This window comes from Pinus tabuliformis, chromosome 1_1 (genome assembly GCF_031772625.1).
Source record: "Pinus tabuliformis cultivar Carrire ecotype Pingquan chromosome 1_1, CPIR1, whole genome shotgun sequence".
NCBI lineage: Eukaryota > Viridiplantae > Streptophyta > Pinopsida > Pinales > Pinaceae > Pinus > Pinus tabuliformis.
The window spans coordinates 623277642-623302890 of NC_142297.1; positions in this window are offsets into that span (position 1 = coordinate 623277642).

Genomic DNA, 25249 nt, shown 5'->3' on the forward strand with positions numbered 1-25249 from the left:
ATAACCCTGAGCGACAGTATACTTGCCTGGGATCGACCCCCAACCTTGTTTATCTACCTTATTGATATTTAGAGGTGCTTTGCCATTAAGATGACTTAAAATATTGGAGTAGTCTTTAGTTAGATGCGGAGGTACCTCAATGTTTCTCCAGCGCTACCAATTATTATTTTCCCACTGTGACAAATCCCACAGTGTTTTGACTCTAGCACTGTCCATCCAGTCTTTTAGCAGGGACAGAGAGCAGTCATCCACAATGGGGTCGCTGCCCATAATGTTGTCTTCCCATATTTTGATACGTTTCCCATTCCCCGGGATCCAATGCAAGTGTTGTTTGATTAAAGCAAGGGCTCTGTCACACAATTTTTGGATCATAGTTCCAGAGATGGTAGTTGGATTATCAAGACAGTGGATTCTCTGTCCACGGAAGTACTTCTTCCACAATACAAGCTGAGCCCAGCCTGGCTTTGACGCGATTATCCTCCATAGCAGCTTTGCACCCAAGGCAATGTTTTGATTGTTAATGTTCTTGAATTGCAGACCCCCTTCCATTCTGGGCAGGGAGATTGTATCCCAGTTTATTAAGGGTATTCTCTTCTCATTGGCTTTCCCTCCTGTCCAGAAAAAATTCCTGATATACTCCTCAATTTTCTTTGTAATGCCAAGAGGAGCCATCATCACTGCAGCCTGATAGATAGGAAGACTATTTAGCACATATTTTATTAGTATTGTTTTACCTGCTAGGTTGAGCCAGTTGTATCCCCAGGAACAGATTTTTGACTTGATTTTATCCAGCAGAGGCAACCAGTCTTTACTGAGGGCTCTTTTTTGGAAGATAGGGAGCCCCAGGTATTTGAAGGATGACCACGCAGATGAGGCTGCAAAACCAAAACAGTTAGAAATAGCTTGAATCGTTCTGGCCTTTATATTCCAGCAGTAGATGTGACATTTGCCTTTGTTGAGGTTACTTCCTGCGTCCTCACAAAAATCATCCAAAACTTCTTTGAAATTTTTTGTTGAGGGCAGGGAGGCAGCGCCCAAGAGTAGAGTATCATCTGCAAACAGGGCATGATTTATACTTTTGACGCCTCTTGCAATGTTTATTCCCATTATTTCTTGATCCTCCTGCTTTTTGTTCAAGAGGAAGCTAAGGACGGAGGCTTGGATCACAAAGAGAAAGGGTGATAGAGGGCACCCTTGCCTCAGCCCTCTGGAGGCCTTGAAAAAGTCTGCAGCCCTTCCATTCACCAAAGGGGCCATCCAAGGTTCCTTGATACAAGCCTTAATCCAATTGATGAACCTGGGACTAAACCCAAATTTGTGCATGACATCCAACAAAAACCTGTGCCTTACTCTATCAAATGCACTTTCAAGGTCTAATTTGACCACCATGCCTTTCTCTTTTCGGGTCAAGCTTGAGTGTATCGCCTCCTGGACCAGGATAAAGTTGTCCACAATCTGTCTGCCCTGAATGAAGCCTCCCTGGTTCTCTGGAATGATGGACGGAAGGATAGGTTTCAACCTGTTGGCGATCACTTTTGTTATCAGCTTGTAACCTATGTTTCAAAGGGAGATAGGGCGAAATCTGGAGAAAGTGTTGGCTCCTTTTTCCTTAGGGATAAGGGCTAAGAAGGCCGAGTTGGTACCTCCTCCTATTTTCTGGCATGCTTGAGATTTTCTAACCATTCTGCCTAAATCTTTTTCCACTATCTGCCAGAAAGTTTGCAAGAATCTGGCGGTGAACCCATATGGGCCCGGGGCCTTGTCGGGCTCCATGGCGAAGAGGGCGGCTTTAATTTCCTCATTAGTGACTTCTGCTTCCAATAATTGATTTTTTCTGGCCGAAATCATATTCGGAACCTCATCCATTAAGGATGACACCTGACCCTGGTCCTCTTTTTCACTATACAGGCTTTTGAAATGACAGAAGGCGGCATTTTTTATGCTTTGGATATCTCTGTGGGTGCTATCCCCTTCCTTAATTTCAGAGATTGAGTTAAAGTTTTTCCGAGCCTGGGATTGCTTATGAAAGAAAGCAGAATTCCTATCTCCTGCCTTGAGCCATAGTCTACGAGATTTGACCCTCCAATACTCTTCCTCGGCCAAGCTTGCTTTTAGAAGCTGTTGCTGGAGCTCAGCTTCCTTATCCAAGACTTCCTTTGTGATTACTTCATTTTCCGCCTTCATCTGATGGATCTCAAGGAATTTTTGGATCTTTTTCCTTTCTATTGCTGGATTAGGTAGGAGTTTAGCCCATGTTTTCAGAGCAGCCTTCACTCTCCTGAGCTTTTCTTCCCAAACGTAGAAGGCTGAGCCATTGACAGGCTGCTTCCATGTATTTTTTACTAACTGCATGAAGGTCTGTTCCTTGACCCACAAGGGGCTGAATTTAAAAGGAATGGGGCCTTGATCCAAATGGGCCACGAGATCTAGCTTGATGGGTCTGTGATCAGACACATTGCATGGAAGGATGTGCATTCTAGATTTTAAACCAAGAAGAAGAAAAGAACTTTGAACAAAAAATCTGTCTAACCTTGCAGCAATGTGACCCGGGCCGAGTCTTCTGTTGGACCAGGTATATTTGCCTGATGAGGGTTTGATGTCGATCATGTCCCAATCCTGAAGCAAGTCCTCCACCCATTCGCGCGCCGGATCCCTTACAATGCTTCCTCCGCGTTTTTCGGCCAAGGATAAGGTAAGGTTTAGGTCTCCGGCAATGATGATGTTTTCCAGAATTTCTGAATCTTCCAGTCCTCTAATGGTTTCCCAGCAGACCTTTTTCTCTCCAGCGTTGACTGGAGCATACACGTTAATAAGACAAAGGATCTCATCTGAGCCCACATGCTTCAGCTTTGTGAACAGCCAGTGAGCGGTGGCGATTTCATGTACCTTCATGAATTTGTTTGTGTTCCATAGAGTTCCTAGGCCTCCTGAGGCACCCCGGGCTGAGACTGCCTGCCCTTCACTTCTTTTCCATAGATTTTTTCCTATATGGAGGAAGGCCTTATCCTCCATTTTAGTCTCCTGGATGAGGAGTATGTCAGGAGAGTCGGATCTTATCAGACTTTTAATGGCTTCTTCTTTTATCTTGCTCCCCATACCCCTGCAGTTCCAGGAGACGATCTTCATTATTTGCTTTTGGAATGGGGAGCTCCTTTGGAGCTCTGGATCTGGTTTCTAGTCATCTTCGGAGTCTTAGCCAGGAGTTTCTCAAGGGTGGGCTGACTTCCTTGCACTTTGTCTTTGTATGTTTCCTACTCTCTCTTTTCTCGGGCGGATTTCCGGCCTCTCATTGATCGTCTAGGCGAAGCTTGTGTGCTTGCTATTTCTGCTTCCTCTTCTAAATCCTCCGAGCTTTGCCCGTCCTCAGTCTCTTCTGAGGGTATCTCTTCCGTTATGACTGTATTTTTATTGGCTTGCTTTGACTTCGGTTTGGGCTCATTATGCGATGGTCCTTCATTTGGTGTCTCTGTTCCTTGGGAGTTTTCCGTTGCTGAACTTAACTGATTAAATTTGTTCCCTTGATCCTCCATGTGGGGGGTTTGAAGCCCTGAGCCGGCCTGGGGGGCTTTATTATTGTCGGTTCTTGGAGGTTTGTTTTTGGCTCTTTTAACCTGAGTCCATCCTTCCTCCTTACCCTTCTCTGCATCACTGTTCTTCGGACAGTCTCTAGCAAAATGGTCGTAGACGTGGCATTTCCTGCACTTAAACGGGAGCTGCTCATAGTCCAGTTTTTGGATATGCGACCAGCTGCCCACTTTGATCTTTATCGCCTCCGGCAGACCGATTTCCAGATCAACTTCAACACAAATTCTGGCGCAGTCAAATTGATCTTTGTTGTTGGCGCGATCAATGAATTTGCCTAGGGTATTTCCGATGTGCATGAGGGATTCCCAGTTCCAGCAATGCATTCGCAGATTAGGCAAACGAACCCACACGGGGACGACTAAGGGAACGTCTACAGTTGGGTCGAAATCAGGCGTCCATTTGTTCAGATACAGCCCTTGAGGGCCCATGAAGTAAGGGTCATTGCGGAATATCAGCTCCTTGTCTTCTTTTTCAGCGAATTCAAACAGGAAGAAACCCTTCCCCAGGAAGTACGAGGTAACTCTGCTCTTGATGAGTGGCGCCCAGTTCCTTGCGACCCAACTCTCTGTGGATTTGGGGGAGGGCCAGAGCCCAGTGAATTGTCCAACTAATGCACGCTCAGCAAGAGAGAGGGCAACCTAGATCTGCTCCTCAGGAGGAAGCGAGATCTCAGGAATGTCCTCCAGGCGTTTGACAAATTTCGTTGCCTCAGTCGATTTCTTTTTGGGAAGAGATCTCAGCAGGTTGATGAAAGCCTCGGCTTCAGAGGGGGCCACAGGCGGAGGCTCCATTCGATCAATATTCTGCTCGAACCAATCGAGCTCAACCTTGAGCAACGGGCATAGCCAACGTAGCTTAGATCGGGCAAGGGAGGATCCGGATCGCCAAAGGAGGCTGAGCGCAGAGGGCCGAGGCGGCGGATCGCCAACCCTAGAACGCAACGCAGGCTTCAAACAAACTCTCTATAACATCAAATAGGTGAGCGGGCTTGGCCCAGGAAACGAGTAAGACCCGCGACTAGTCAACGCCCTCGCTCAGGTTTGAGCACAAGACCTGACCGTCTTTAGGAGTCCGACTTTACCAACCAGCCGCCTCCGCCGACCTTACCAATTATTATTTATTAATATAACAAACTATTTTATTAAATAATAATAATAATAATAATTATTATTATTATTATTAGGTGTATATTAATGATATTACTATTATTATTATTATTATTATGTTTTGATTGATTATATTATTATTATTATTATTATTATTATTATTATTATTATTATTATTATTATTATTATTATGAGGTGTATTTAATGATTTACTATTAAAACATGGTAGGTATGGAAAGGGAAGTATGTAAAATTGTCTACAAGATACTCATAAATTAAAATAGTTTATAAAATATAAATTATAGTTTATAAAAAAAATTGAAAATAAGGAATTTTGGAATAAATTTTTATTGAATAAAAATGCTAATTTATTATTTAAAAAAATGGGAAATATATTTATTGAAAATAATAATTCAATTGTTTATAAAATATAAATTATAGTTTATAAAAAAATTAAAGATATATAAGGAAATTTGAAATATTTTTTTATTAAATAAGAATGTTAATAAGGAATTTAGACTTCTGTGATCCATAACATTGTTTAGATAATCTTCGGCAAAATCACATAATCAATCTTTTGTCGACGCGTTTCGAACCAACCAGTGTGGTTCATCGTCAGGACAAGTTGAAGAACCAATCTGGCTAAGCTTGCTTAAATAGAGTGTGCAGAGATTCCAACGGCTATAATGCCAACGGCTAATTTTGACCAAAGGTCTTAGTCAAACCACTAATTATATTATTAATATTCTTAGAAACCGCTAAAACATATAATTTATTATTATTAGCTTATATCCTAAGAGAGTTCCTTTGTTAATTTTGAGTATGAATAATATAATATTTATATAATCCATTCTTAAATATAATGGTCATGTATAATCGTTCATATTTAATTAAATAATATCATTCCAATGTTATTTAGTATTATTATACTGAAAATAATAATTCTTTCATTGTGAAAAGTATTTTAATTATTTATGATTTTTAAAAATTATAATGATATTCCACTTCTAATTATTAGCTAATTTTATTTTTTTATTTTTTTAAGTACTAATAATTTTATTCTTTTTTAATTAAGATGTTAACAAAAAAAATTATTAATGATGATGACAATGATTAACTTTTACTAAGACCAATTTGGTTTACCGGACCTCAAAAGAAAATAGTCTAATTGTGATTCTTCCAAATCTTGTTTCTGTGATGAAGGAGAAGGGAAATAAGCGCTCCAAGATCGTTATAGTTGGGTTGGCTTAATAATTCAAGAAGATTGGAGGTGTGGTTGATGGTAGGGAATTGCGAGCGGATGTGAGTAAGAGTCGGGCAATCTAAAAGGAAGTATTTTTTATCTTCCACCATCATAGTATCGCAAATCTGACAAATTTTATCATCCCAAGGAGTCTTGTGAGTAGACCACCATCCCATTTCTCTTCGAAGCTCATGAGAATTAGTTATTATCCTAGCGATGTTCATTTTCTTCTTACTGTTGGTCAACACAGAGAGATAATTTTGGTTATCAAGGGTGGGGTTGATCACCTCCTTATAGTATCTTAGCTTCCGTTTACCCTCCAACTCATTATCATCCCACAAATTGAACTTAAAATTGGAGTTAATAGTATCTTTGACATTATCCTTGCTTCCAATGATGATCTCCTCCTTAATACCCCAATGGTTGAGCCAAGACTAAGCATCCTTATGCCACCCGCATTTGAGGCACAGGTAGTGGTTTTGATTAAATTTAGAAGCAATCTTTGGGAGCCTCTTGGCTTCCATGTTGTAAAGCTTCTTCTTATACATCAGATATCTAAACATAGTTGTACTTTCAATGAGGGACAGGCCAGCTTCGATCAAGAGGATAGGATAGGGAATATTTCCCTTGATCTTGAGGTTATGGGTTATGAATTTCTTTTGAATCATCTCAATATTTCTCCAAGACTCTCTAGATATACTACAGCCCCAAACTTCACATTCGTATAAGACAATAGGGGCAACGGGAGTCTCAAAGAGGAACCTTTTTTTTACTCCAAATGCAAAGATCGACCAACTTACAATTGTTTTCAAGCTCGTAATAAGCTTTCCAACCACAAATAATTATTTTCTAGATGTTATTATTATTATTATATAAATTTTAAAAATATATATTATATTGAATTGAAGCGTGAAGCATTCATATTTTTCAACACAATTTAGAAATATTAACAAATTTTAATTTGTTGTGTATTTAAAAAGAAATTTAATGAATTTTTTTTAAGTATTCATCATTTATAAAGATGTGAGACAAACAACTACTATATTTTAAATAACAATTCATCTTTCGTAAAGGTATTTGGACCAATTATCCTATCCTTTTGACTAAATCTAGCATTTCTGCCATTGAAATCACGACTATGTTTTGCTTTCTGATGTATATGAAGAAGATTTACAACATGGAAACCAAGATGTTCCCCAAAATTACTTCTAACTCTAGTCAAAACCCCCACCTCTGGCTCACTCCTTGTTGGCATAAAGACACCCAATCTTGGCACGACTATTGGGGGTTAAAGGAGGAGATAATCTTGGAGAGTAGAGATAATATTAAAAATACTATTACTTCCAAATTTAAGAACAAATTGTGGGGTGCTAAGGAGCGAGAGGGGAAAAGAAAGCTAAAGTATTATAAAGGGGTGAAAAACCCCACTATTGTTAACCAAAATTATCTTTTTGTCTCGACTAGTGCTAAGAAGAAAATAAACATTGCAAAGATAAGACTTAACCCTCATGAGCTTCGAAGTGAAACAAGGCGTTGGTCTATCCTCAAAACACCCTTGGATGAAAGAACATGTCAATTATATGATTCTAAGAGGGTTGAAGACGAAAAGCACTTTCTATTGGATTGACTGACTCTTACTCACATATGTTCCCATTTCCAAAACATCTTCCACACTACCAACCTTCTTGACTTGTTCAGTCAGGAAAACAATAGTGATCTAGGAAAGTTTCTCTCCCTCCTCTTCGATCATAGAAGTAAAATATTAAAAAAAATTCAATTAATCTTACATTTAAAGTTCTAATAAACTCATTGGTCTCCATGGACGTGAATCACCATCAATATTATCTAATTAAATTACAATATATATATATATATATATATATATATATATATATATATATATATCCATTTCTATTAATTAATTAACTTTTCTTAATTTAATATTTTTGAAAAACATTAATAATTTTGTTCATCTTTTATTGAATTCAAAATATTAATAAATTGGTAAGTGAACAACCTACTACTTTTTATAATATTAGTTGGTTTATCAAGTAAATGAATATATTTGGGAAGATATTTCTCAAAATGAAGTTTGGTCATTACAAGGTAATTTGGCAAAGGTGACTAGGGTTTTTTAGATGCACTTGGACTCCCTTCTTGACCCCCTCACTATTCCCACTCATGGTATAATGATCAATATTAAGTGCTCAACCCTCTAATCAATTGCTCAACATCCTTCGTTAATTAATAAGATACATTTACATTGTCTTCGATATCCAGTTTAACTTGGCATAATAGCCTCGTAATAATGCTTAACATAATAATTACATGCTTAAATGGGAGGAATAAAAATGGGGTACATATGGCATGGTACAAGAATATTGGTAACTTTTTTTCTTCAACTTGCTTCCAAACATTGTTAATTAAATCACAAGATTTATGTATTACAAGTCAAATATGTAGTTTTATTAATTGTGTTATGATTATTATTGGGAATTTGACAAATTGATTTATCTCATAAAAATGAAATTGAAGGACACATTTGAATGACATACTCACGCATTTTGCATTTCTTTCTTGGCACCCAAGTTATTTAAATGGATGATAGTATATTCATTTCTCAACTGAATTAAGATTTGGATTTCTTAAAAAGGTCTAGAATGGAAGATCATAAGAAATGTTGAACTATATTTTAGTTAGGAGTTAAGCTAAGGAACATGATTCTCCAATGGCAATCTTATTTATTTGATTCATAGTATATTAGATATTTTCCTTTATTGTTATTTTGGTCTCTAGGTTCATGTAGGATCAAAAGGAGACTATCTAAATTTAGCAAAGAGGATTGTATAGTGTATCAGAGGTACATATCAACTCAACACTCAATATTTTAACAAACATTTGAATTAGTTCATTAAATATGCAGACTCTATTTGGATTAGCGATGGGAAAGATTGGAGCTTGACTTCCAGATATGTGTTTCATCTTTGATCCAATTCAATTGTTTTTCCATGTAAAACATAGTAGGTTGTTTCCTTACTAATCGTCAAGGCTTTGAATATGAAGGAGTAGTGAATGTTGGAACCAAGGTAGCTTGGATTCACAGCTTAATGGAAGAGGTTGGGTTTCCTTGTAAGGAATCAACTATAATGTATTATGAAACCCATAGTGCAAATATAAGGGAAGTGTTATTTCATTTCCACAACAAGACGAAACATGTTGAGCTTCATGTACAAGTCCATATAGGATAACTGGTTCAAGAAAATGTGGTAGCTCTTATTAATTATAGGGTAGATAATCCAATTTGTTAATAAATTTATAATGTCATTGACAAAGATGAAGTTTGTTAAGCTTCACTTTAGGAAAGTGTCATTAAGGGGGGATGCTAAGATAAGTCACCTCCTGATCCTCCAAAAACTAGTGTTGAAGGGGGCCTTCTCAGATAATTCCATCTCTTAATCCTTCAAGAAGTTGTCTTGAAGGGAGGATGTTTGATTTTCGGTTAAACCCAAATTTTGGTGTAAATTAGTGAATTGACTAAAAAGTTGACTAAGCAACTTAGAGGTGTTGACTAGCCAAGTAGGACCAACAGGGTGGTCTCGACGAAGGCGACTCTAATTGAGTATGCACAAAAAGGACTAGGAAATGCAAATTGAATAATTGCTTTGGAGTTGACTTTAGTGATTTTTATTATTTGGATCAACCTTATCACCCAAGTGTATAAATAAATGGCTGATGGATCAATCCATGTGATCAAACAAAAATGTGGATAATGTTGTAATTGTGTTTAATAATTTCATAATGGTGTTTCTAAAAACCACCACCTCTTCTTGGAATCATTATTTCTACTACTGCAATACATGGGTGATTTTTAATAGAGAAGGGGTCACATTTGATCTAATTTGATCAAGTCTCTCTCACATGGTTTATTTATACAAGGTATCCAAAATAAGTTTGTCCATAGGGTTCAATTATGTTAGGTAGTTGACCCACTTTATTCACTAGGTTTGCTCAAAAGGTTTGTTTATATAGGGCATCCATCCTAGTTTATTCATATGGTTCATTTATGCATAACATCTAACCTAGTTTGTTCACGAGGTTCTCTCGTGGGTATTGTTTATGCAAGGCATCCAATATAGTTTGTTATTACGGTTTTGTGTGAATCCAAAAAATATGAAAGATGGAGTATTCAAATATTCAAACTCCTCATTAAGCCACTTTCTCGAAAATTTCATAATGGTATGTCACACCCCATCATTTGTCAAGAAAAATATATAACATGAAAAGTTTTCTAAAACAAAAAATATTTGAATTATCATATTAAACACAATAATAAAATGATATATTTTAAGTGATTAACATTGTTATTATACCTTTAAATCATTAATGGCATAGTCTAATTTATAGACAAAATGACATTTTTCACGAAATTTTTCTAGTTGATTTCAACCAAAATCCGATAGAGATTTTTAAAATCTTGAGTTTAAGTTATTTAATATGTATAATTTAAATGCCCGGGCGATTTTTCGTGGTGTTGAATCCATTTATTCATTTAAAATTGCATTTTAAACAATAAAAAAACACATTTTTTCTTGAAATTGTTTTGTTGAATTCTGATGAAAAAGTCTATTTCGTGTACAAGTTAGACTATGCCATTATTAATTATCTTAATCTAAGGAAACAATATATATATATATATATATATATATATATATATATATATATATATATATATATATAGTCGTGAACATTAGTAATATATCTTTAAAGTGCCATTTAAGATATGTTTAGTTTTGAAATAATAATTACTTATATAGAGATGACACAAGAAGAGAGACTTCTTAAAAGTATCCTTAATATTAGACCTTGCATCCCACTTATTACTTCATTATTACAATAACTTAGCAAGTAATAGGGTCATAAATGATTTAAATGAGAGGGTCATAAATGACATTATGATTATATTTAGGAATTTTGTTTGGTGAAGGCTTTAAAATATGAGCATAATATCATAGCAAAATTTTACATGGTTATTAAGGTGTTTTGATCTTAGATGTTAGAATTTGGATTATGGAGTTATTTATGTGAGTTGGATTTGGGAACTATTTGTGTATGTTGTTGTTACCTATTTGTAGATTTCCATATTTTATAGTAGATATTATTTGTACGTGTTCTATAATTATCTTTCCTACTACTATAATGGTTAATTGGTTGCATGACAATTATGCTTGTGTAGTTTTCTCCTCCTTCTTGAATGTGACTTATGTGTATGTTAATAATAACAATTAGATACACTTATCTTGTAACATTTTGGAATAGTTTTTATAGTTATAAAGTATTATTCTCTTGTACATCTGGGTAGGTCCTTCTTCCATAAAAAATTGAGGCTTACCTCGGCTTAGGCTCAACATGGTTAGATAAAAAATAGAAAGGAAAAAATATCATTTCCTCCTTTTTGATATTGACTATATAAAAAATGATTTATAATAACATATAAATTCATGTGTAATATAATTCTCATGCCAAATAAAACATATATAGAAATAATGACCCCTATTAACATCATGGTTAGTTGATTGCAAATTCTCCATTGTAAAGAACCATATTTTTTTTAACAATAATGATCCAATTACTAAGAAAGAGCTGAGACGTCCTGTATTGACCACACACGAAGTGAAAACTCCATGGGGTCGCCTACTCCTTGAGCCTAATCAATATAGGCTATGCATGTCATTTCAGGGAATCGAGCTTAGGCGAGGCTAAGAGTTCATTGAAAAAAGTTAAGAGTTCAAAATGAAAAAGTACCTCTTTACACATTGTTAATATGTCATTCAAAGAGAGATGATTCTTCTGCAATAATAATGATGAGTCAACTAGCATTTGAAAATAACAACTAATAATAATTAATAATTGACAATTGAATGACAATTTTCATTTAAAAAAAATAAAATTAATATTTGTCACCAATGCAACATCAACATTACCTTTTAGATAACCAAAAAATAATCTAAAATGAAATAATTTTTTAAAATACTTATAATAAGTCAACTCACATTTGAAAATAACAACTAATAATAATTAATAATTGACAACTAAATATCTTATTTTTATTTTTAAAATAAAGATTACCAGTTTTAAGTCATTTAGATCAACATTCCTTCAACATCATGATTGGCTCCCTCGTCACCTCTAGAATCATGTGTGGGATTCTACAATCAACTCATATGATTATTCACTCTCCTAGCAAGTGGAACTTATCCTCTATGACCCACTCATGCACTCTCTCCACATCAACACAAGGGTGTTCCCTCTTGCTCAATAATTCCTATTCAACTATGACTCTTTCCATGAATCTTCCTTACATCCCCAAACACACAATCAGTTCCTTCAAATTTTTCCTTACACACACCCTTCCATTTCATAGGTTCCTTTTTCCCATGTGCATTCCCTAAGGCAAGATGAAGGTTTTAGAGGTGATGTGACACATTCGTTCCTTTAATAATATTAGTTGGTTTATAAAGTAAGTGACGATATTTGGGGAGATATTTCTCAAAATGAAGTTTGGTCATTACAAGGTAAGTTGGCAAAGGTGGCTAGGGTTTCTTAGATGCACTGGTACTCCCTTCTTGACCCCCTCACTATTCCCACTCATTGTATCATGATCAATATTAAGTGTTCATCCCTCTAATCAATTGCTCAACATCCTTCATTAATTAATAAGATACATTTACATTGTCTTTTATATCCAGTTTAACTTGGCATAATAGCCCTGTAATAATGCTTAACATAATAATCACATGCTTAAATGGGAGGAATCAAAATGGGGTACATATGGCACAATACAAGAATATTGGTAACTTTTTTTCTTCAACTTGCTGCCAAACATTGTTAATTAGATCACAAGATTTATGTATTACAAGTCAAACATGTAGTTTTATTAATTGTGCTATCATTATTAGGAATATGACATGAATTTATCTCATAAAAATGAAATTGAAGGACACATTTGAATGACCTACGCAAGCATTTTTCATTTCTTTCTTAACACCCAAATTATGTAATTGGATGATAGTATATTCATTTCTCTACTAAATTAAGCTTTTGAATTTCTTAAAAAGGTCTAGAATGGAAGATCATAAGAAATGTTCAACTATATTTTAGTTGGGAGTTAAGCTAAGGAACATGATTCTCCAATGGAAATCTTATTTATTTGATTCATAGTACATTAGATATATGCCTTTATTGTTGTTTTGGTCTCTAGGTTCATGTAGGATCAAAAGGATACCTATCTAAAGGTAGAAAAGAGGATTGTATATTGTATCAAAGGTACATATCAACTCAACGCTCAATATTTTAACAAACATTTGAATTAGTTCATTGAATATGCACACTCTATTTGGGTTAGTGATGGGCAAGACTAGAGCTTGACTTCCATATATGTGTTTCATCTTGGATCCAATTCAATTGTTTTGTAATGTAAAAGGTAGTAGGTTGTTTCCTTACTAATCGTCGAGGCTTTGAATACGAAGGAGTAGTGAATGTTGGAACCAAGGTAGCTCGGATTCATAGCTTAATGGAAGAAGTTGGGTTTCCTTGTAAGGAATCAACTATAATGTATTATGAAACCCATAGTGCAATATAAGTGAAACATAATCTCATTGCCACAACAAGTTGAAACATGTTGAGCTTCGTGTACAAGTTTATCTAGGATAACTGGTACAAGAAAATGTGGTAGCTCTTCTTCATTATAGGGTAGATAATCCAAGTTGTTAATAAATTTACAATGTCATTGACATAGATGAAGTTTGTTAAGCTTCACTTTAGGAAAGTGTCATTAAGGGGGGATGATAAGATAATTCCACCTCCTGATCCTCCAAAAACTTTTGTTGAAGGGGGGATGCTCAAATAATGTCATCTCTTAATCCTTCAAGAAGTTGGCTCGAAGGAAGGATGTTTGATTTTTGGTTAAACCCAACTTTTGGTGTAAATTAGTGAATACTAAAAATTTGACTACGCAACTTAGAGTGGTTCACTCGCCACATAGGACCAACCGAGTGGTCTCGACAAAGTCAACTCTAATTGAGTATACACAAAAAGGGCTAGGAAATGTGAATTGTATAATTGCTTTGGAGTTGACTTTAGTGGTTTTTGTTATTTGGTTCAACCCTATCACCCAAGTGTATAAATAAATGGCCCATGGATCAATCCATGTGATGAAAAAAAAATATGTGGATAATGTTGTAATTGTGCTTTATGATGTCATAATGGTGTTTCTAAAAACCACTACCTCTTCTTGGATATGATTTTTCTAATACTACAATACACGGGTGATTTTTAATAGAGAAGGGATCACATTTGATCTAATTTGATCATGTCTCTCTCACGTGTTTCATTTATACAAGGTATCCAAATTAAGTTTGTTCATAGGGTTCAATTATGTTAGGCATTTGACCCAATTTATTCACTAGGTTCACTCACAAGGTTTGTTTACATGCTATTATACCTTTAAATTATTAATGACATAGTCTAACTTATAGATGAAATGACCTTTTTCATGACATTTTTCTCATTAATTTCAACCAAAATCCAATAGAGGTTTTTAAAATCTTGAGTTTAATTTGTTTAATATGTAGAATTTAAGTGGCCAAGGGTTTTTTCATGGTGTTGAATCCATTTATTTATTCCAAATTGCATTTTAAACAATAAAAAATCACATTATTTCTTGAAATTATTTTGTCTTTGGTAAAAAAGTTTATTTCATATACAAATTAAACTATATCATTATTAATATAATTAATTAATTAATTAATTTATGATATGTTTAGTTTTGAAATAATAATTATTTATATAGAAATGACATAAGAAGAGAAAATTCTTAAAAGTATTTTTAAGATTAGACTTTGCATCCCACTTATCACTTCATATATCTATATATCTATATATATATATATATCTATATATATATATATATATATATATATATATATATATATATATATATATATATATATATACATATAATCATGAAAATTATTATATTTAAAGATCATTTAAGATATGTTTAGTTTTGAAATAATAATTATTTATATGGAGATGGCACAAGAAGGGAGACTTCTTAAAAGTATCCTTAATATTGGACCTTGCATCCCACTTATCACTTTATTATTTCAACAACTTAGCAAGTGAGAGGGTCATAAATGACATGATGATTATATTTAGGAATTTTGTTCGGTGAAGGCTTAAAAATATGAGCTTAATATCATAGCAAAAGTTTACAGGGTTATTAAGTTATTTTGATTTTAGTTATTAGAATTTGGATTATTGAGTTATTTATGTGAGTTAGATTGGGGAACTATTTGTGTTTGTTGTTTTTAACTATTTATAGATTTTCATATTTTATAGTAGATATTATTTGTATGTGCTCAATAATTACATTTCTTACTAGTATAATGGTTAATTGGTTGCATCATAATTATGTTTGTGTAGTTTTCTCCTTCTTCTTGAATGTGACTTTTGAGTATGTTAATAATAGCAATTAGATACACCTATCCTGTAACATTTTGTAATAGTTTTTACAGTTATAAAGTATTATTCCCTTGTACATGTGGGCAGTGCCTTCTTCCATCAAACATTGAGGCTGGCCTCGGCCTAGGCTCAACATTGTTAGATAAAAAATAAAAAGGAAAAGATATCATTTCCTCCTTTTTGAAATTGACTATATAAAAATTGATTCATAATAACATACAAATTCATGTATAACATAGTTCTCATGTCAAATAAAACATATATAGAAATAATGATCCTTATTAACATCATGATTAGTTGATTGCAAATTCTTCAACATAAAGAACCATATTTTTTTTAACAGTAGTGACCCAATGACTAAGCAAGAGTCGAGGCGTCCTATATTACCACAGATTGAGTGAAAACTCTCTGGGATCGCCTACTCCTTAGCCTAATCGATATAGGCTAAACATGTCATTTTGGGGGAATCAAACCTAGGTGGGGCTAAGAGTTCATTAAAAAAAGTTAACAATTCAAAATGAAAAAGTACCTCTTTACACATTGTTAATAGGTCATTCAAAGAGAGATGATTTTTCTTCAATAATGATGATGAGTCAACTAGCATTTGAAAATAACAACTAATAATAATTAAGAATTGACAACTCAATGACAATTTTCATTTAAGAAAATAAAATTAATATTTATCACAAATGTAACATCAACATCACCTTTTTACAGTAACTAATAGATCATCTAAACTAAAATAGTTTTCTTAAACACATATAATGAGTCAACTCACATTTGAAAATGACAACTAATAATAATTAATAATAAAGAACTAAATAACTAATTTTTATTTTTACTATTTTTAAATTCATTTAAATAAAAAATGATAGTGACTAATATTATCAAATCCCTCAAACCCCATTCCTAATTTCCTAATTTGTCTAATATTATATTTTTATGTAATTCTTTACCTTATATCGATGTACCTTTAAATTTACTCTTGCGTTGTGTTCCTGTTTAGTGATTTGACCCATGATATTAATTACCGACAATGCACGGCAAAGAAAACATACGAAAGTCGCCATCGAGATCATCGAATAAACAAATTAAACAAATCATATTTGAAAAACCTTGGAAATTGAGCAGGCTTATGTGTCAATTTCTTTGAATTTTATAATCTACGTGGCAACTAAATGATGTGCAGTATTTAGTTTGCCATTTTTTAACTATCGTTTTTTGTCCCCCTGACAATTAAGTTTTGCAGAAGAAAACAAATCTTAACTTTGATTCTTTAAAAATATTATGTTTTAACTAATAAGTTTTTTTCCCATATTCAAATATAATTATTTAAATTAAATAAAAATTTTGAATTTTCATTATTATGAACGTTTTATTTAATATTGATATTATAAACTAGTATACATCTATTTTAATTACGGATTTATTAAAAATAAAGAGATTAAATTTTTTCAGATGCAAATTTATTTTAAAGTGCAAAAAATAATGTGTAATTTTATTGTTTAAATTGTATTTTTGAATGTCATAAAAATTACATAACACATATATTGTTGTTTTTTTATTATTGATATATATTTGTCAATATTAATTTATATTAAAATATTTTATTCATAATCCACATTATATATTTTATTCTATACAAAATTAAAAATATTGTTTCTTAACATTCTTTTTTATATATAGATATATATGAAGTTGATATCAAGTGTTAAAAATCTGTAAAAAAATATATATTGTTAATTACTTTACAATTACATGAAATTATCTTAGATCATATAGACAATTAATTAAATATGCATAATATATTTTTTTTCTTTTTTATTATCGGTGACATTGTTTTTTTATTTAGAAAATATTTTATTTTTGTTTTAAGAGCGATGGGCTTACTTACACATCACCTTCATAATGGACTGTAGAATGAGCCTCTCAGCTCAACCAGCATAGATCCATCTTAATCACAGATTTAACATGAGCCTAGAGGGATCGAATTTCTTCATGTGCAAACTTATTTTAAAGTGCAAAAAACAATGGAGTTGTCTTAACCATGAATTTAACATGAGCCTAGAGGGATCAAATTTCTTCACGTGCAAACTTATTTTAAAGTGCAAAAAACAATGGAGTTTTCTTAAACACGGATTTAACATGAGCCTAGAGGGATCAAATTTCTTCACGTGCAAACTTATTTTAAAGTGCAAAAAACAATGGAGTTGTCTATAGCGCTACTTTTTGGAGTTTGCGGTGCCGGAATCTAATGGAAAAATTTGAGGTGAAATCTTGATTCGTGTTATTTAAACTAGTTTTTTTAACTATATATGGATTCAACACCATGAAAAACACTTAGGGCACTTCTATTATGCAGGGTTTACCCGTCAAGCTTGTAGTTTCAATGAACTCATCTAATGGAAAAATTTGAGGTGAAATCTTGATTCGTGTTATTTAAACTAGTTTTTTAACTATATATGGATTCAACACCATGAAAAACACTTAGGGCACTTCTATTGTGCAGGGTTTACCCGTCAAGCTTGTAGTTTCAATGAACTCCTCCCTGATTTTAGAGAAATTAGAACAGAAAAATCCAGTTTCAATGAACTCCTCCCTGATTTTAGAGAAATTAGAACAGAAAAATCCACGAGAAAAGCTTCCAAAAAGTCCCACTAAAGACAACTCCAAAAATAATGTGTAATTTTTTATTATTTAAATTGTAGATTACATAACATGTGCATTGAACTTGTTTTTTTGTTATTGATATATATTTGTCAATATTAATTCATTTGTTGAGTTGAGGCTTTTGTGATCCATATCAAGATTGAAAAAAGTTTTTCGGTGTAAAACACATGAAAGAATATTTGTCTATGCGTTTCAAACCAACAAGTGTGGTTCATCATGAGGACTCACATTAGATGTTTTATTCCATACAAAATTAAAATATTTTTTCTTAACATTTTTTTCTATATATAGATATATATGAAGTTGATATCAAGTGTTAAAAATCTTACTTTTTTTTTATTTCTAATTATTTTAGGATTACATAAAATTATATTAGGTCATATGGACAACTAATTAAATATGCATATCATATTTTATTTTTCTTTTTTATTATAGCCAACATTGCTTTTCTATTTAGAGAATATTTTATTTTTATTTAAAGAGAGACAAACATACTTACACGTCACCTTCACAACTTCACAATGGGCTGTAGAATGAGCTAGTTGCATTTAAATATCCTTTATTCGTTAAAAAAATTACAAATCATTTCATGAAAGAATAAAATTAAAGTTTTTATTTCATATTTAATCATTTTTATTATTTAGATGTAAATTCTCGGATGGGATTTGATCTATGGAGGGAATGCTTTGTTGAACGATGTGACAGGCTCACACTTGTCTGTTTCCTGTTATGGTGTCGCATAAAATTAGTACACAAGCTTGGGTAAGCAGCGAACAACTTTTAATGCTGGATAGAGCAATCTTTACGCTCTCAAATAGCTCGATGGAGGGCTTAAATATTGCTCGATCGAGCGCTTAAAAAAGGTTTGATTGAGTTGTTTTTTTCACCCAAAACGTGTCCTCTCTTGCCAAAAAAATATCACCCAAAACATGCCCTCTCTTGCCAAAAAAATGTAACACAACTCCACGCATAAACCCATGTGCGATGTTTGTGATTCTCCAATTCAACTTGGTATCATAGTCCATATTAATACTCATATTCCTCATAGTTGTTAAATTACAATTCATCATTTTTCATTTAAAAAAAATGCATTACTTGATTATCTAGTTCAACTTATCATTATCATAATCATATAGGCATAAAATGGAAATATTTTATGATTACACTCTCAAGAATAAATCAAATCCATATAGAGCATCACTTAACTTACATGGATCAATTACCTAACGTACATCTAACCTTAAGATCACTCTCTGAGAATCCTTGGTACATCTAACCTTAAGATCACTCTATGAGAATCCTTCAATGTCACCAAGGTTCCCATGAATGAGGTTAATTAGAAACGTGCACCCTTTTTCCTTTCCCATGTTATCAAATTCCTTTTGAAAGGCAAAGTTGGTTGAAGGATAGGATATACACTTGCATGACGATTAGATCAAAGTGGATAGGACTCAACGATATGATTTAGAAAGATCCTCTTGCCTCAAGATGGCTACTAGAAAGATCCTCTTGCCTCAAGATGAATCAAGCAATATTGTACGCCTGAAAAGTGAACGACTAATAGTAAATAAACATTAATCGATTTTCCTAAAATTCATTGTTCATTTTAATATGCTTAATCATGAAAAGGAACATAGTTTATGATAAATTATGTAAATTTAATCTAATTATTATCCATTACAATCACTATGTTTTGCAAACAGTGAGTGGGTAGATATGGGGAGCTAATGAGAAATTAGCTCGTGAGCTTTTTCATATTTTTACATGTTTTGTGATGAAGGAATGAAATATTGCTTCTAACTTTTACAATGAAAAAGGAATTTGATGTGTTTTTAGTGTTTTTATATGTTTGGTGAGAAATTGAAGGAAATAGGATTAAGTTTTTATTATGAAAAAGGAATTTGATGGCTATCTCTATTTCAATTGCAAATTTTGGAAATATGTCAAATGATGGTTTTTTATGCTTGTACATGTATTGTGAGGAAGGAAAGAAATATGTATTAAGTTTTTATTAGGAAAAAGGAATTTGATGACTATCTTTATCTAGATTGTAGATTTGAGAGATGTCAAATTATCACTATCCTTATTTAGATTGCAGATTTCAAAAATATTTCAAAATTTGACACAATAGCAAAGTCATTAATTAGATTTTAAAGTATTACTAAAATCTATAATCATATTAAATTCACAAAAACTAAACTTCAAACTTTTAAAATCACAAATTAAGAAAAATGCCTATAACTGAAGCATTTCTAGTCGTCTCCAACCTTGGATAATCATCTCATCTTAGAATCTTGAGGTGACAATGTATTACCTCCTTTTGTATATAAAAATTGTATTTATAAAGAAATGGAATTATAACTTCAAAGACTAATTAAAAAAAGCTCTCCAATATGTTGAGTGAAAGCCATTCTACACACAATTACTATGTTGAACTTTGACACAAAAGGACAAGAGAGTTAAAATCCCCATGGAACTTTGTATTCGAAGCAAGATTTCACAACTATTGCCATGCAACCCTTCAGGGATTTAGCAAGCTGATAGATCAGAGGAACACGCCCCTATAAATCTTGTGGGAACCCCTTAATCCATTAGTGGCGACCTAGAGCTCTCTGTAAATGAATATATGAAGTCAAATTTCCCCCGCAACTCATTAGTTTCAAATCTGGGCGTGAAAATAACATTTGAAATTGGAAACAGAGGTCTATTTCCCTCTCATCATAAACAGAGAGGATTCTCTCGATAGGCTACACTACTTCGTTGTGAAAGGGTAAACTGTTGGAAATAATACTGAGAGGGGGGGGTGTGAATAAGTATTATCTACTCAATAAAACTTTTCAATTTCCATTATATACGCTACTTCAGTTAAGGTAACCCGCATGTACACGCAACTGTGAATAATGAAACTAGCGTATATCCAGTTAACTTATGATTCAGTTAATCCGTTATATGCTGATCCTTAAACAGTGCATCAGAACTTTATTCACCATATAAGCAGTAAAATAGAACAGATCATCACACATAAGTAGCACACATGAACATCATGATATAAGGTGGAAACCCAATGCGAGACAAAACCACCTGTTGTTGTTTTCTTTAATATAAGAAAAACTTGTTTACAATCTTGTACTAGCGCAGACTCATACCAGTACGCAGGCACCCACCGGTGGAAGGCTACTACCTTCTCTCGTTCTCGAGTTTCTACTGCAAGGGAGCTCCAACCCCCTGGCTCTTGTACTAGCCGATATATTTACTAGTACGTAGGTGTCGGCCTACAGAAGGCTACAACCCTCTCTTTTCTTCCAGGAATCACGTTTCATAAATTTTCATACTGGATCCATAACTACAAAACAATCACCACTATAATACAATCATCAACTACACCTGCATCATCAATCTCTAAATCACCCAATACTGAATCACTGAAACCCTGTCATCAAAACACAGTAACCAGAACACAAAGCAGAACACAGAACGCTGCAATAACAACCAGACCCAACTATAACTTCAAATATCATACTTCATAATGTATACGCTAGTATGATGAACCAAACTGACGTACATACGCGCTTTTACCAAAGCCAACCCGCGTACAGATCTGCAAATATTTACTTATAACTTTGCAGTTGTTCCAGACATCAGTCATACCCAGATCATAACATTCATACAATAAAACATGCATCAATAATCCAGATCTAGTCTATCCATGATCAAACCACATAATGATAATACATTCCAAGCCTTATGATCCCGATCCATCATCAACCGCATAGGTGCATCCTTGATTCAGATCAAGCAAAGCATCACAAACCCATAACCAGCATACTAGATCTCACATTTCATCAGATATTCAATCCTTGCCCACTTGCACCTTTGGCCTAATCTTCTCCTTATATAGGTTTAGGCCTCTTTCAATACCATGGTCCAAAACCACTTAGAACCAATACCTTGGGCCCAATACTTGGGGTCAACACTTCGGACCAAATACCATGGACCAATATCAAAATACCACTGACCAAATACCACGGACCAAAACTTAGTTTTCCAACATGTACGCGCCTTTCCTTTTGTGAACCTGCATCTGTACGTATACGCGTCTTTTTTTCTGCTCACCCGTGTGTATACGCACTTTCATCAAGGTTAACCTGCGTATACCTCTCTCTTGAATTGCTGCACTATGATCTATCATCTGAGTGGGTTAACACCTGTATCATACCTCTGAGTGAGTTGCCATCAAGGACAACACCTGTATCATAATGCCAACATAAACAACTGCCGGTAAGGGAGTCACATCAATGGAAAGTGGCCAGTTGCCACTCAAAATTTCGCAAGTCTAGTTTACTCCTATCATGTCCTTATTCAATTCTTACCTTATACTGATGTACCTTTAAATACGTTACTCTTATGTTGCGTTCATGTTTAGTGATTAGACTGATGATATTAATTACCGAACGTTGATTTTTGTAGTTTGGGATGTTGAAAATCTTGTAGATTTACAAGCTAATGCAAGAGACAAGAAACTACTTCTATTCTTTACAGCAGAAGCCCATAAATATCAAGTAAACAATAATCAATAGAGGAAGAGAATCAAAGGCACATAACACAATAAATATTCGAGGAAAGCCACAACTCAAAACCCAACTATTTTTTTTGTATTAATCCGGAAAATCAAGATGAAATTACAATGCTTGTTCTCTCTAGAACAATCCCAATACTCAGCAAATTCAATCTCCAACTCATAAGCAAGCTCAAGGCCAAAGCTTATCCTCTTCACAAGCTCTCCAAGTCTCTATTCCAATGTGTAATTCCTATGGAGAATAGCTTGTATTTAAATGGAAATAAAGCCTCTAAAAACTACACAATTCCTAAATGCATGCACTATTAGAGCAACTTAGAAAAGTATAAAACAAATAGTACATTGTCCCTGCACTCTAGTTTCAACTGGGTCTTTCTCAGAATCGACATGAATGAGTTTCTGGTGAGTAAATATTGAGTTAATTAGAGTAGCACTGGTGGAGTTCATTAGTGACACCACTGACTGTTAACTCACTATTAGTTCTCTCAATCAATTTGAGAACTAATTTAACTGAACTGACTCATGAAACTTAAGTCTTCTATTTCACAACTCACAATTAACTCACGCTGGACTCCTACAAAGTAGGGAGAACATACACATGACGACAAAAATAATTCCAACTCGAATTTCCTAAGTTAAGTAAGTTTAATAAACTTAATTTAACTATTTTAAGTTGCTATGAGAATAGAATTCGAATTTAAATTCCAGTTTAATTCAAGAACAAATTAAATTGGAATTTCTTGTTATCATTTCTCAACACTCCCTCTCAACAAGAAAGGGATTATCAACTACCCCAATCTTGTCTCTGTGAAACTCGAATTTACATCTTGACAATGTCTTTGTCAAGATGTCAGCATCTTTCTCCTCCGTGGGAATGTAATCTAACAACATGATCTGCCTCAATACAAAATCTTTGAGATGATGATACCAGATATCAATATGCTTGGACCGATCATGAAAAACTGGATTTTCAAAGAGTTTGATACAACTATGATTATCACAATAAATCATTGTCGGATCCATCTACTAACCAAATAAACCAACCAGGATCTTCCTCATCCAGATAGCCTCACATGTTTCCTAACTTGCAACCATGTACTTTGCCTATGCCGAACTGAGTGCAACCAATCTTTGTTTCTTGTTGTACCAAGAAATTTTTGCTGACCCAATACTAAAGATCCCTCTTGATGTGCTCTTTCTGTCAGATGGACTCCCTGCCCAATCTACATCGATGAAGCCCTGAAGCTTCACTCCCTCTGTTCGTCTATACCATAACCCAAACTGAGTAATGCCTCTAAGGTATCTCAATACATGCTTTGCCTCCTTCCAATATAGCTTGGTAGGCCTAATCATCACTTGACTAAGTTGGTTAACTGCATAGCACATATCCGGTCATGTGTTCACCAAGTACATGAGTGAACCCACAAGCTGCCTGTAAACAATAGCTTCTACTACTTCTCCTGAAGTAACATCCTCCTTCCTCCAGTTACCAGCTAGAGGAGTCTTGATGGGTTTAGTGCTCTCTATGCGGAATCTCCTAAGTATCTCGTTGGCATACTTTCCCAGAGATACAAACAAGTCCCCATCTCCCTGCCATACCTCCATGCCAAGAAAGTAATGCATGAGCCCCGTGTCCTTCATCTCAAACTCTCTTGCAAGGTCCTCCTTTGAAGATTTGATGAGCTTCTCTTCACCTATCAATATGGGATCATTTACATAAATTACAATGATCAACAACTTACCTTCCACCACTATGTGATATAGGTTCGCATTTGCTTCACTCTTCGTGAAGCCCAACCTAATGAAGTAGCTATCTATCCTGGTGTACCAAGAACGGGGTGCTTTATGTACACCTCTTCCTCAATCATGCCATTGAGGAAGGGAGTCTTCACATCCATCTGATGGATCTTCCAACCCATCTGTGCTGATAGTGCCAAAATAGATCTGATTGACGAGTACCTTGCAACAGGAGAAAAGTTCTCATCATAGTCAATCCCTTCTACCTGTGAAAAGCCACGGGCCACAAATCTGGCCTTATGCTTCTCCACACTACTATATGCAGATTGCTTTACCTTGTAAAGCCAACAGGAGCTCACATCTGACTTGTCCTCCAGTCTTGGGACCACATCCCAAACACAATTTCGAACTATGGAGTCATACTCCTCCACCATCACATCAACACAAACTGGCTGTTGCACTACTTCCTGAAAGGAAGATGGCTTTGTCGCAACACATGCACCCATAAGTGCCATGTACCCAGTGTACCTCTTTGGTGACCTCCTCTGTCTACGCTGAGAAGAGGGTGCTCCCACATTCTCTGGTGCATCATCCAACAATCTATCAGCTTCTCTATTTTGCTTTCTTCCCACTCTGGAAGAATCTGCCTAAGTGGATGTCTCCATTCTCTGAACCTCTGCATGTGCTTGCTCCACATCAATCTGAGGCCCCTCAACCTTATGATTTTAAATCTCCTCATCTACATGTAGCTCATGCTCCCTCTTAAGGGAAACTTGCATGGCCTTCTCCTCATTGAACCCTTTGAAACAC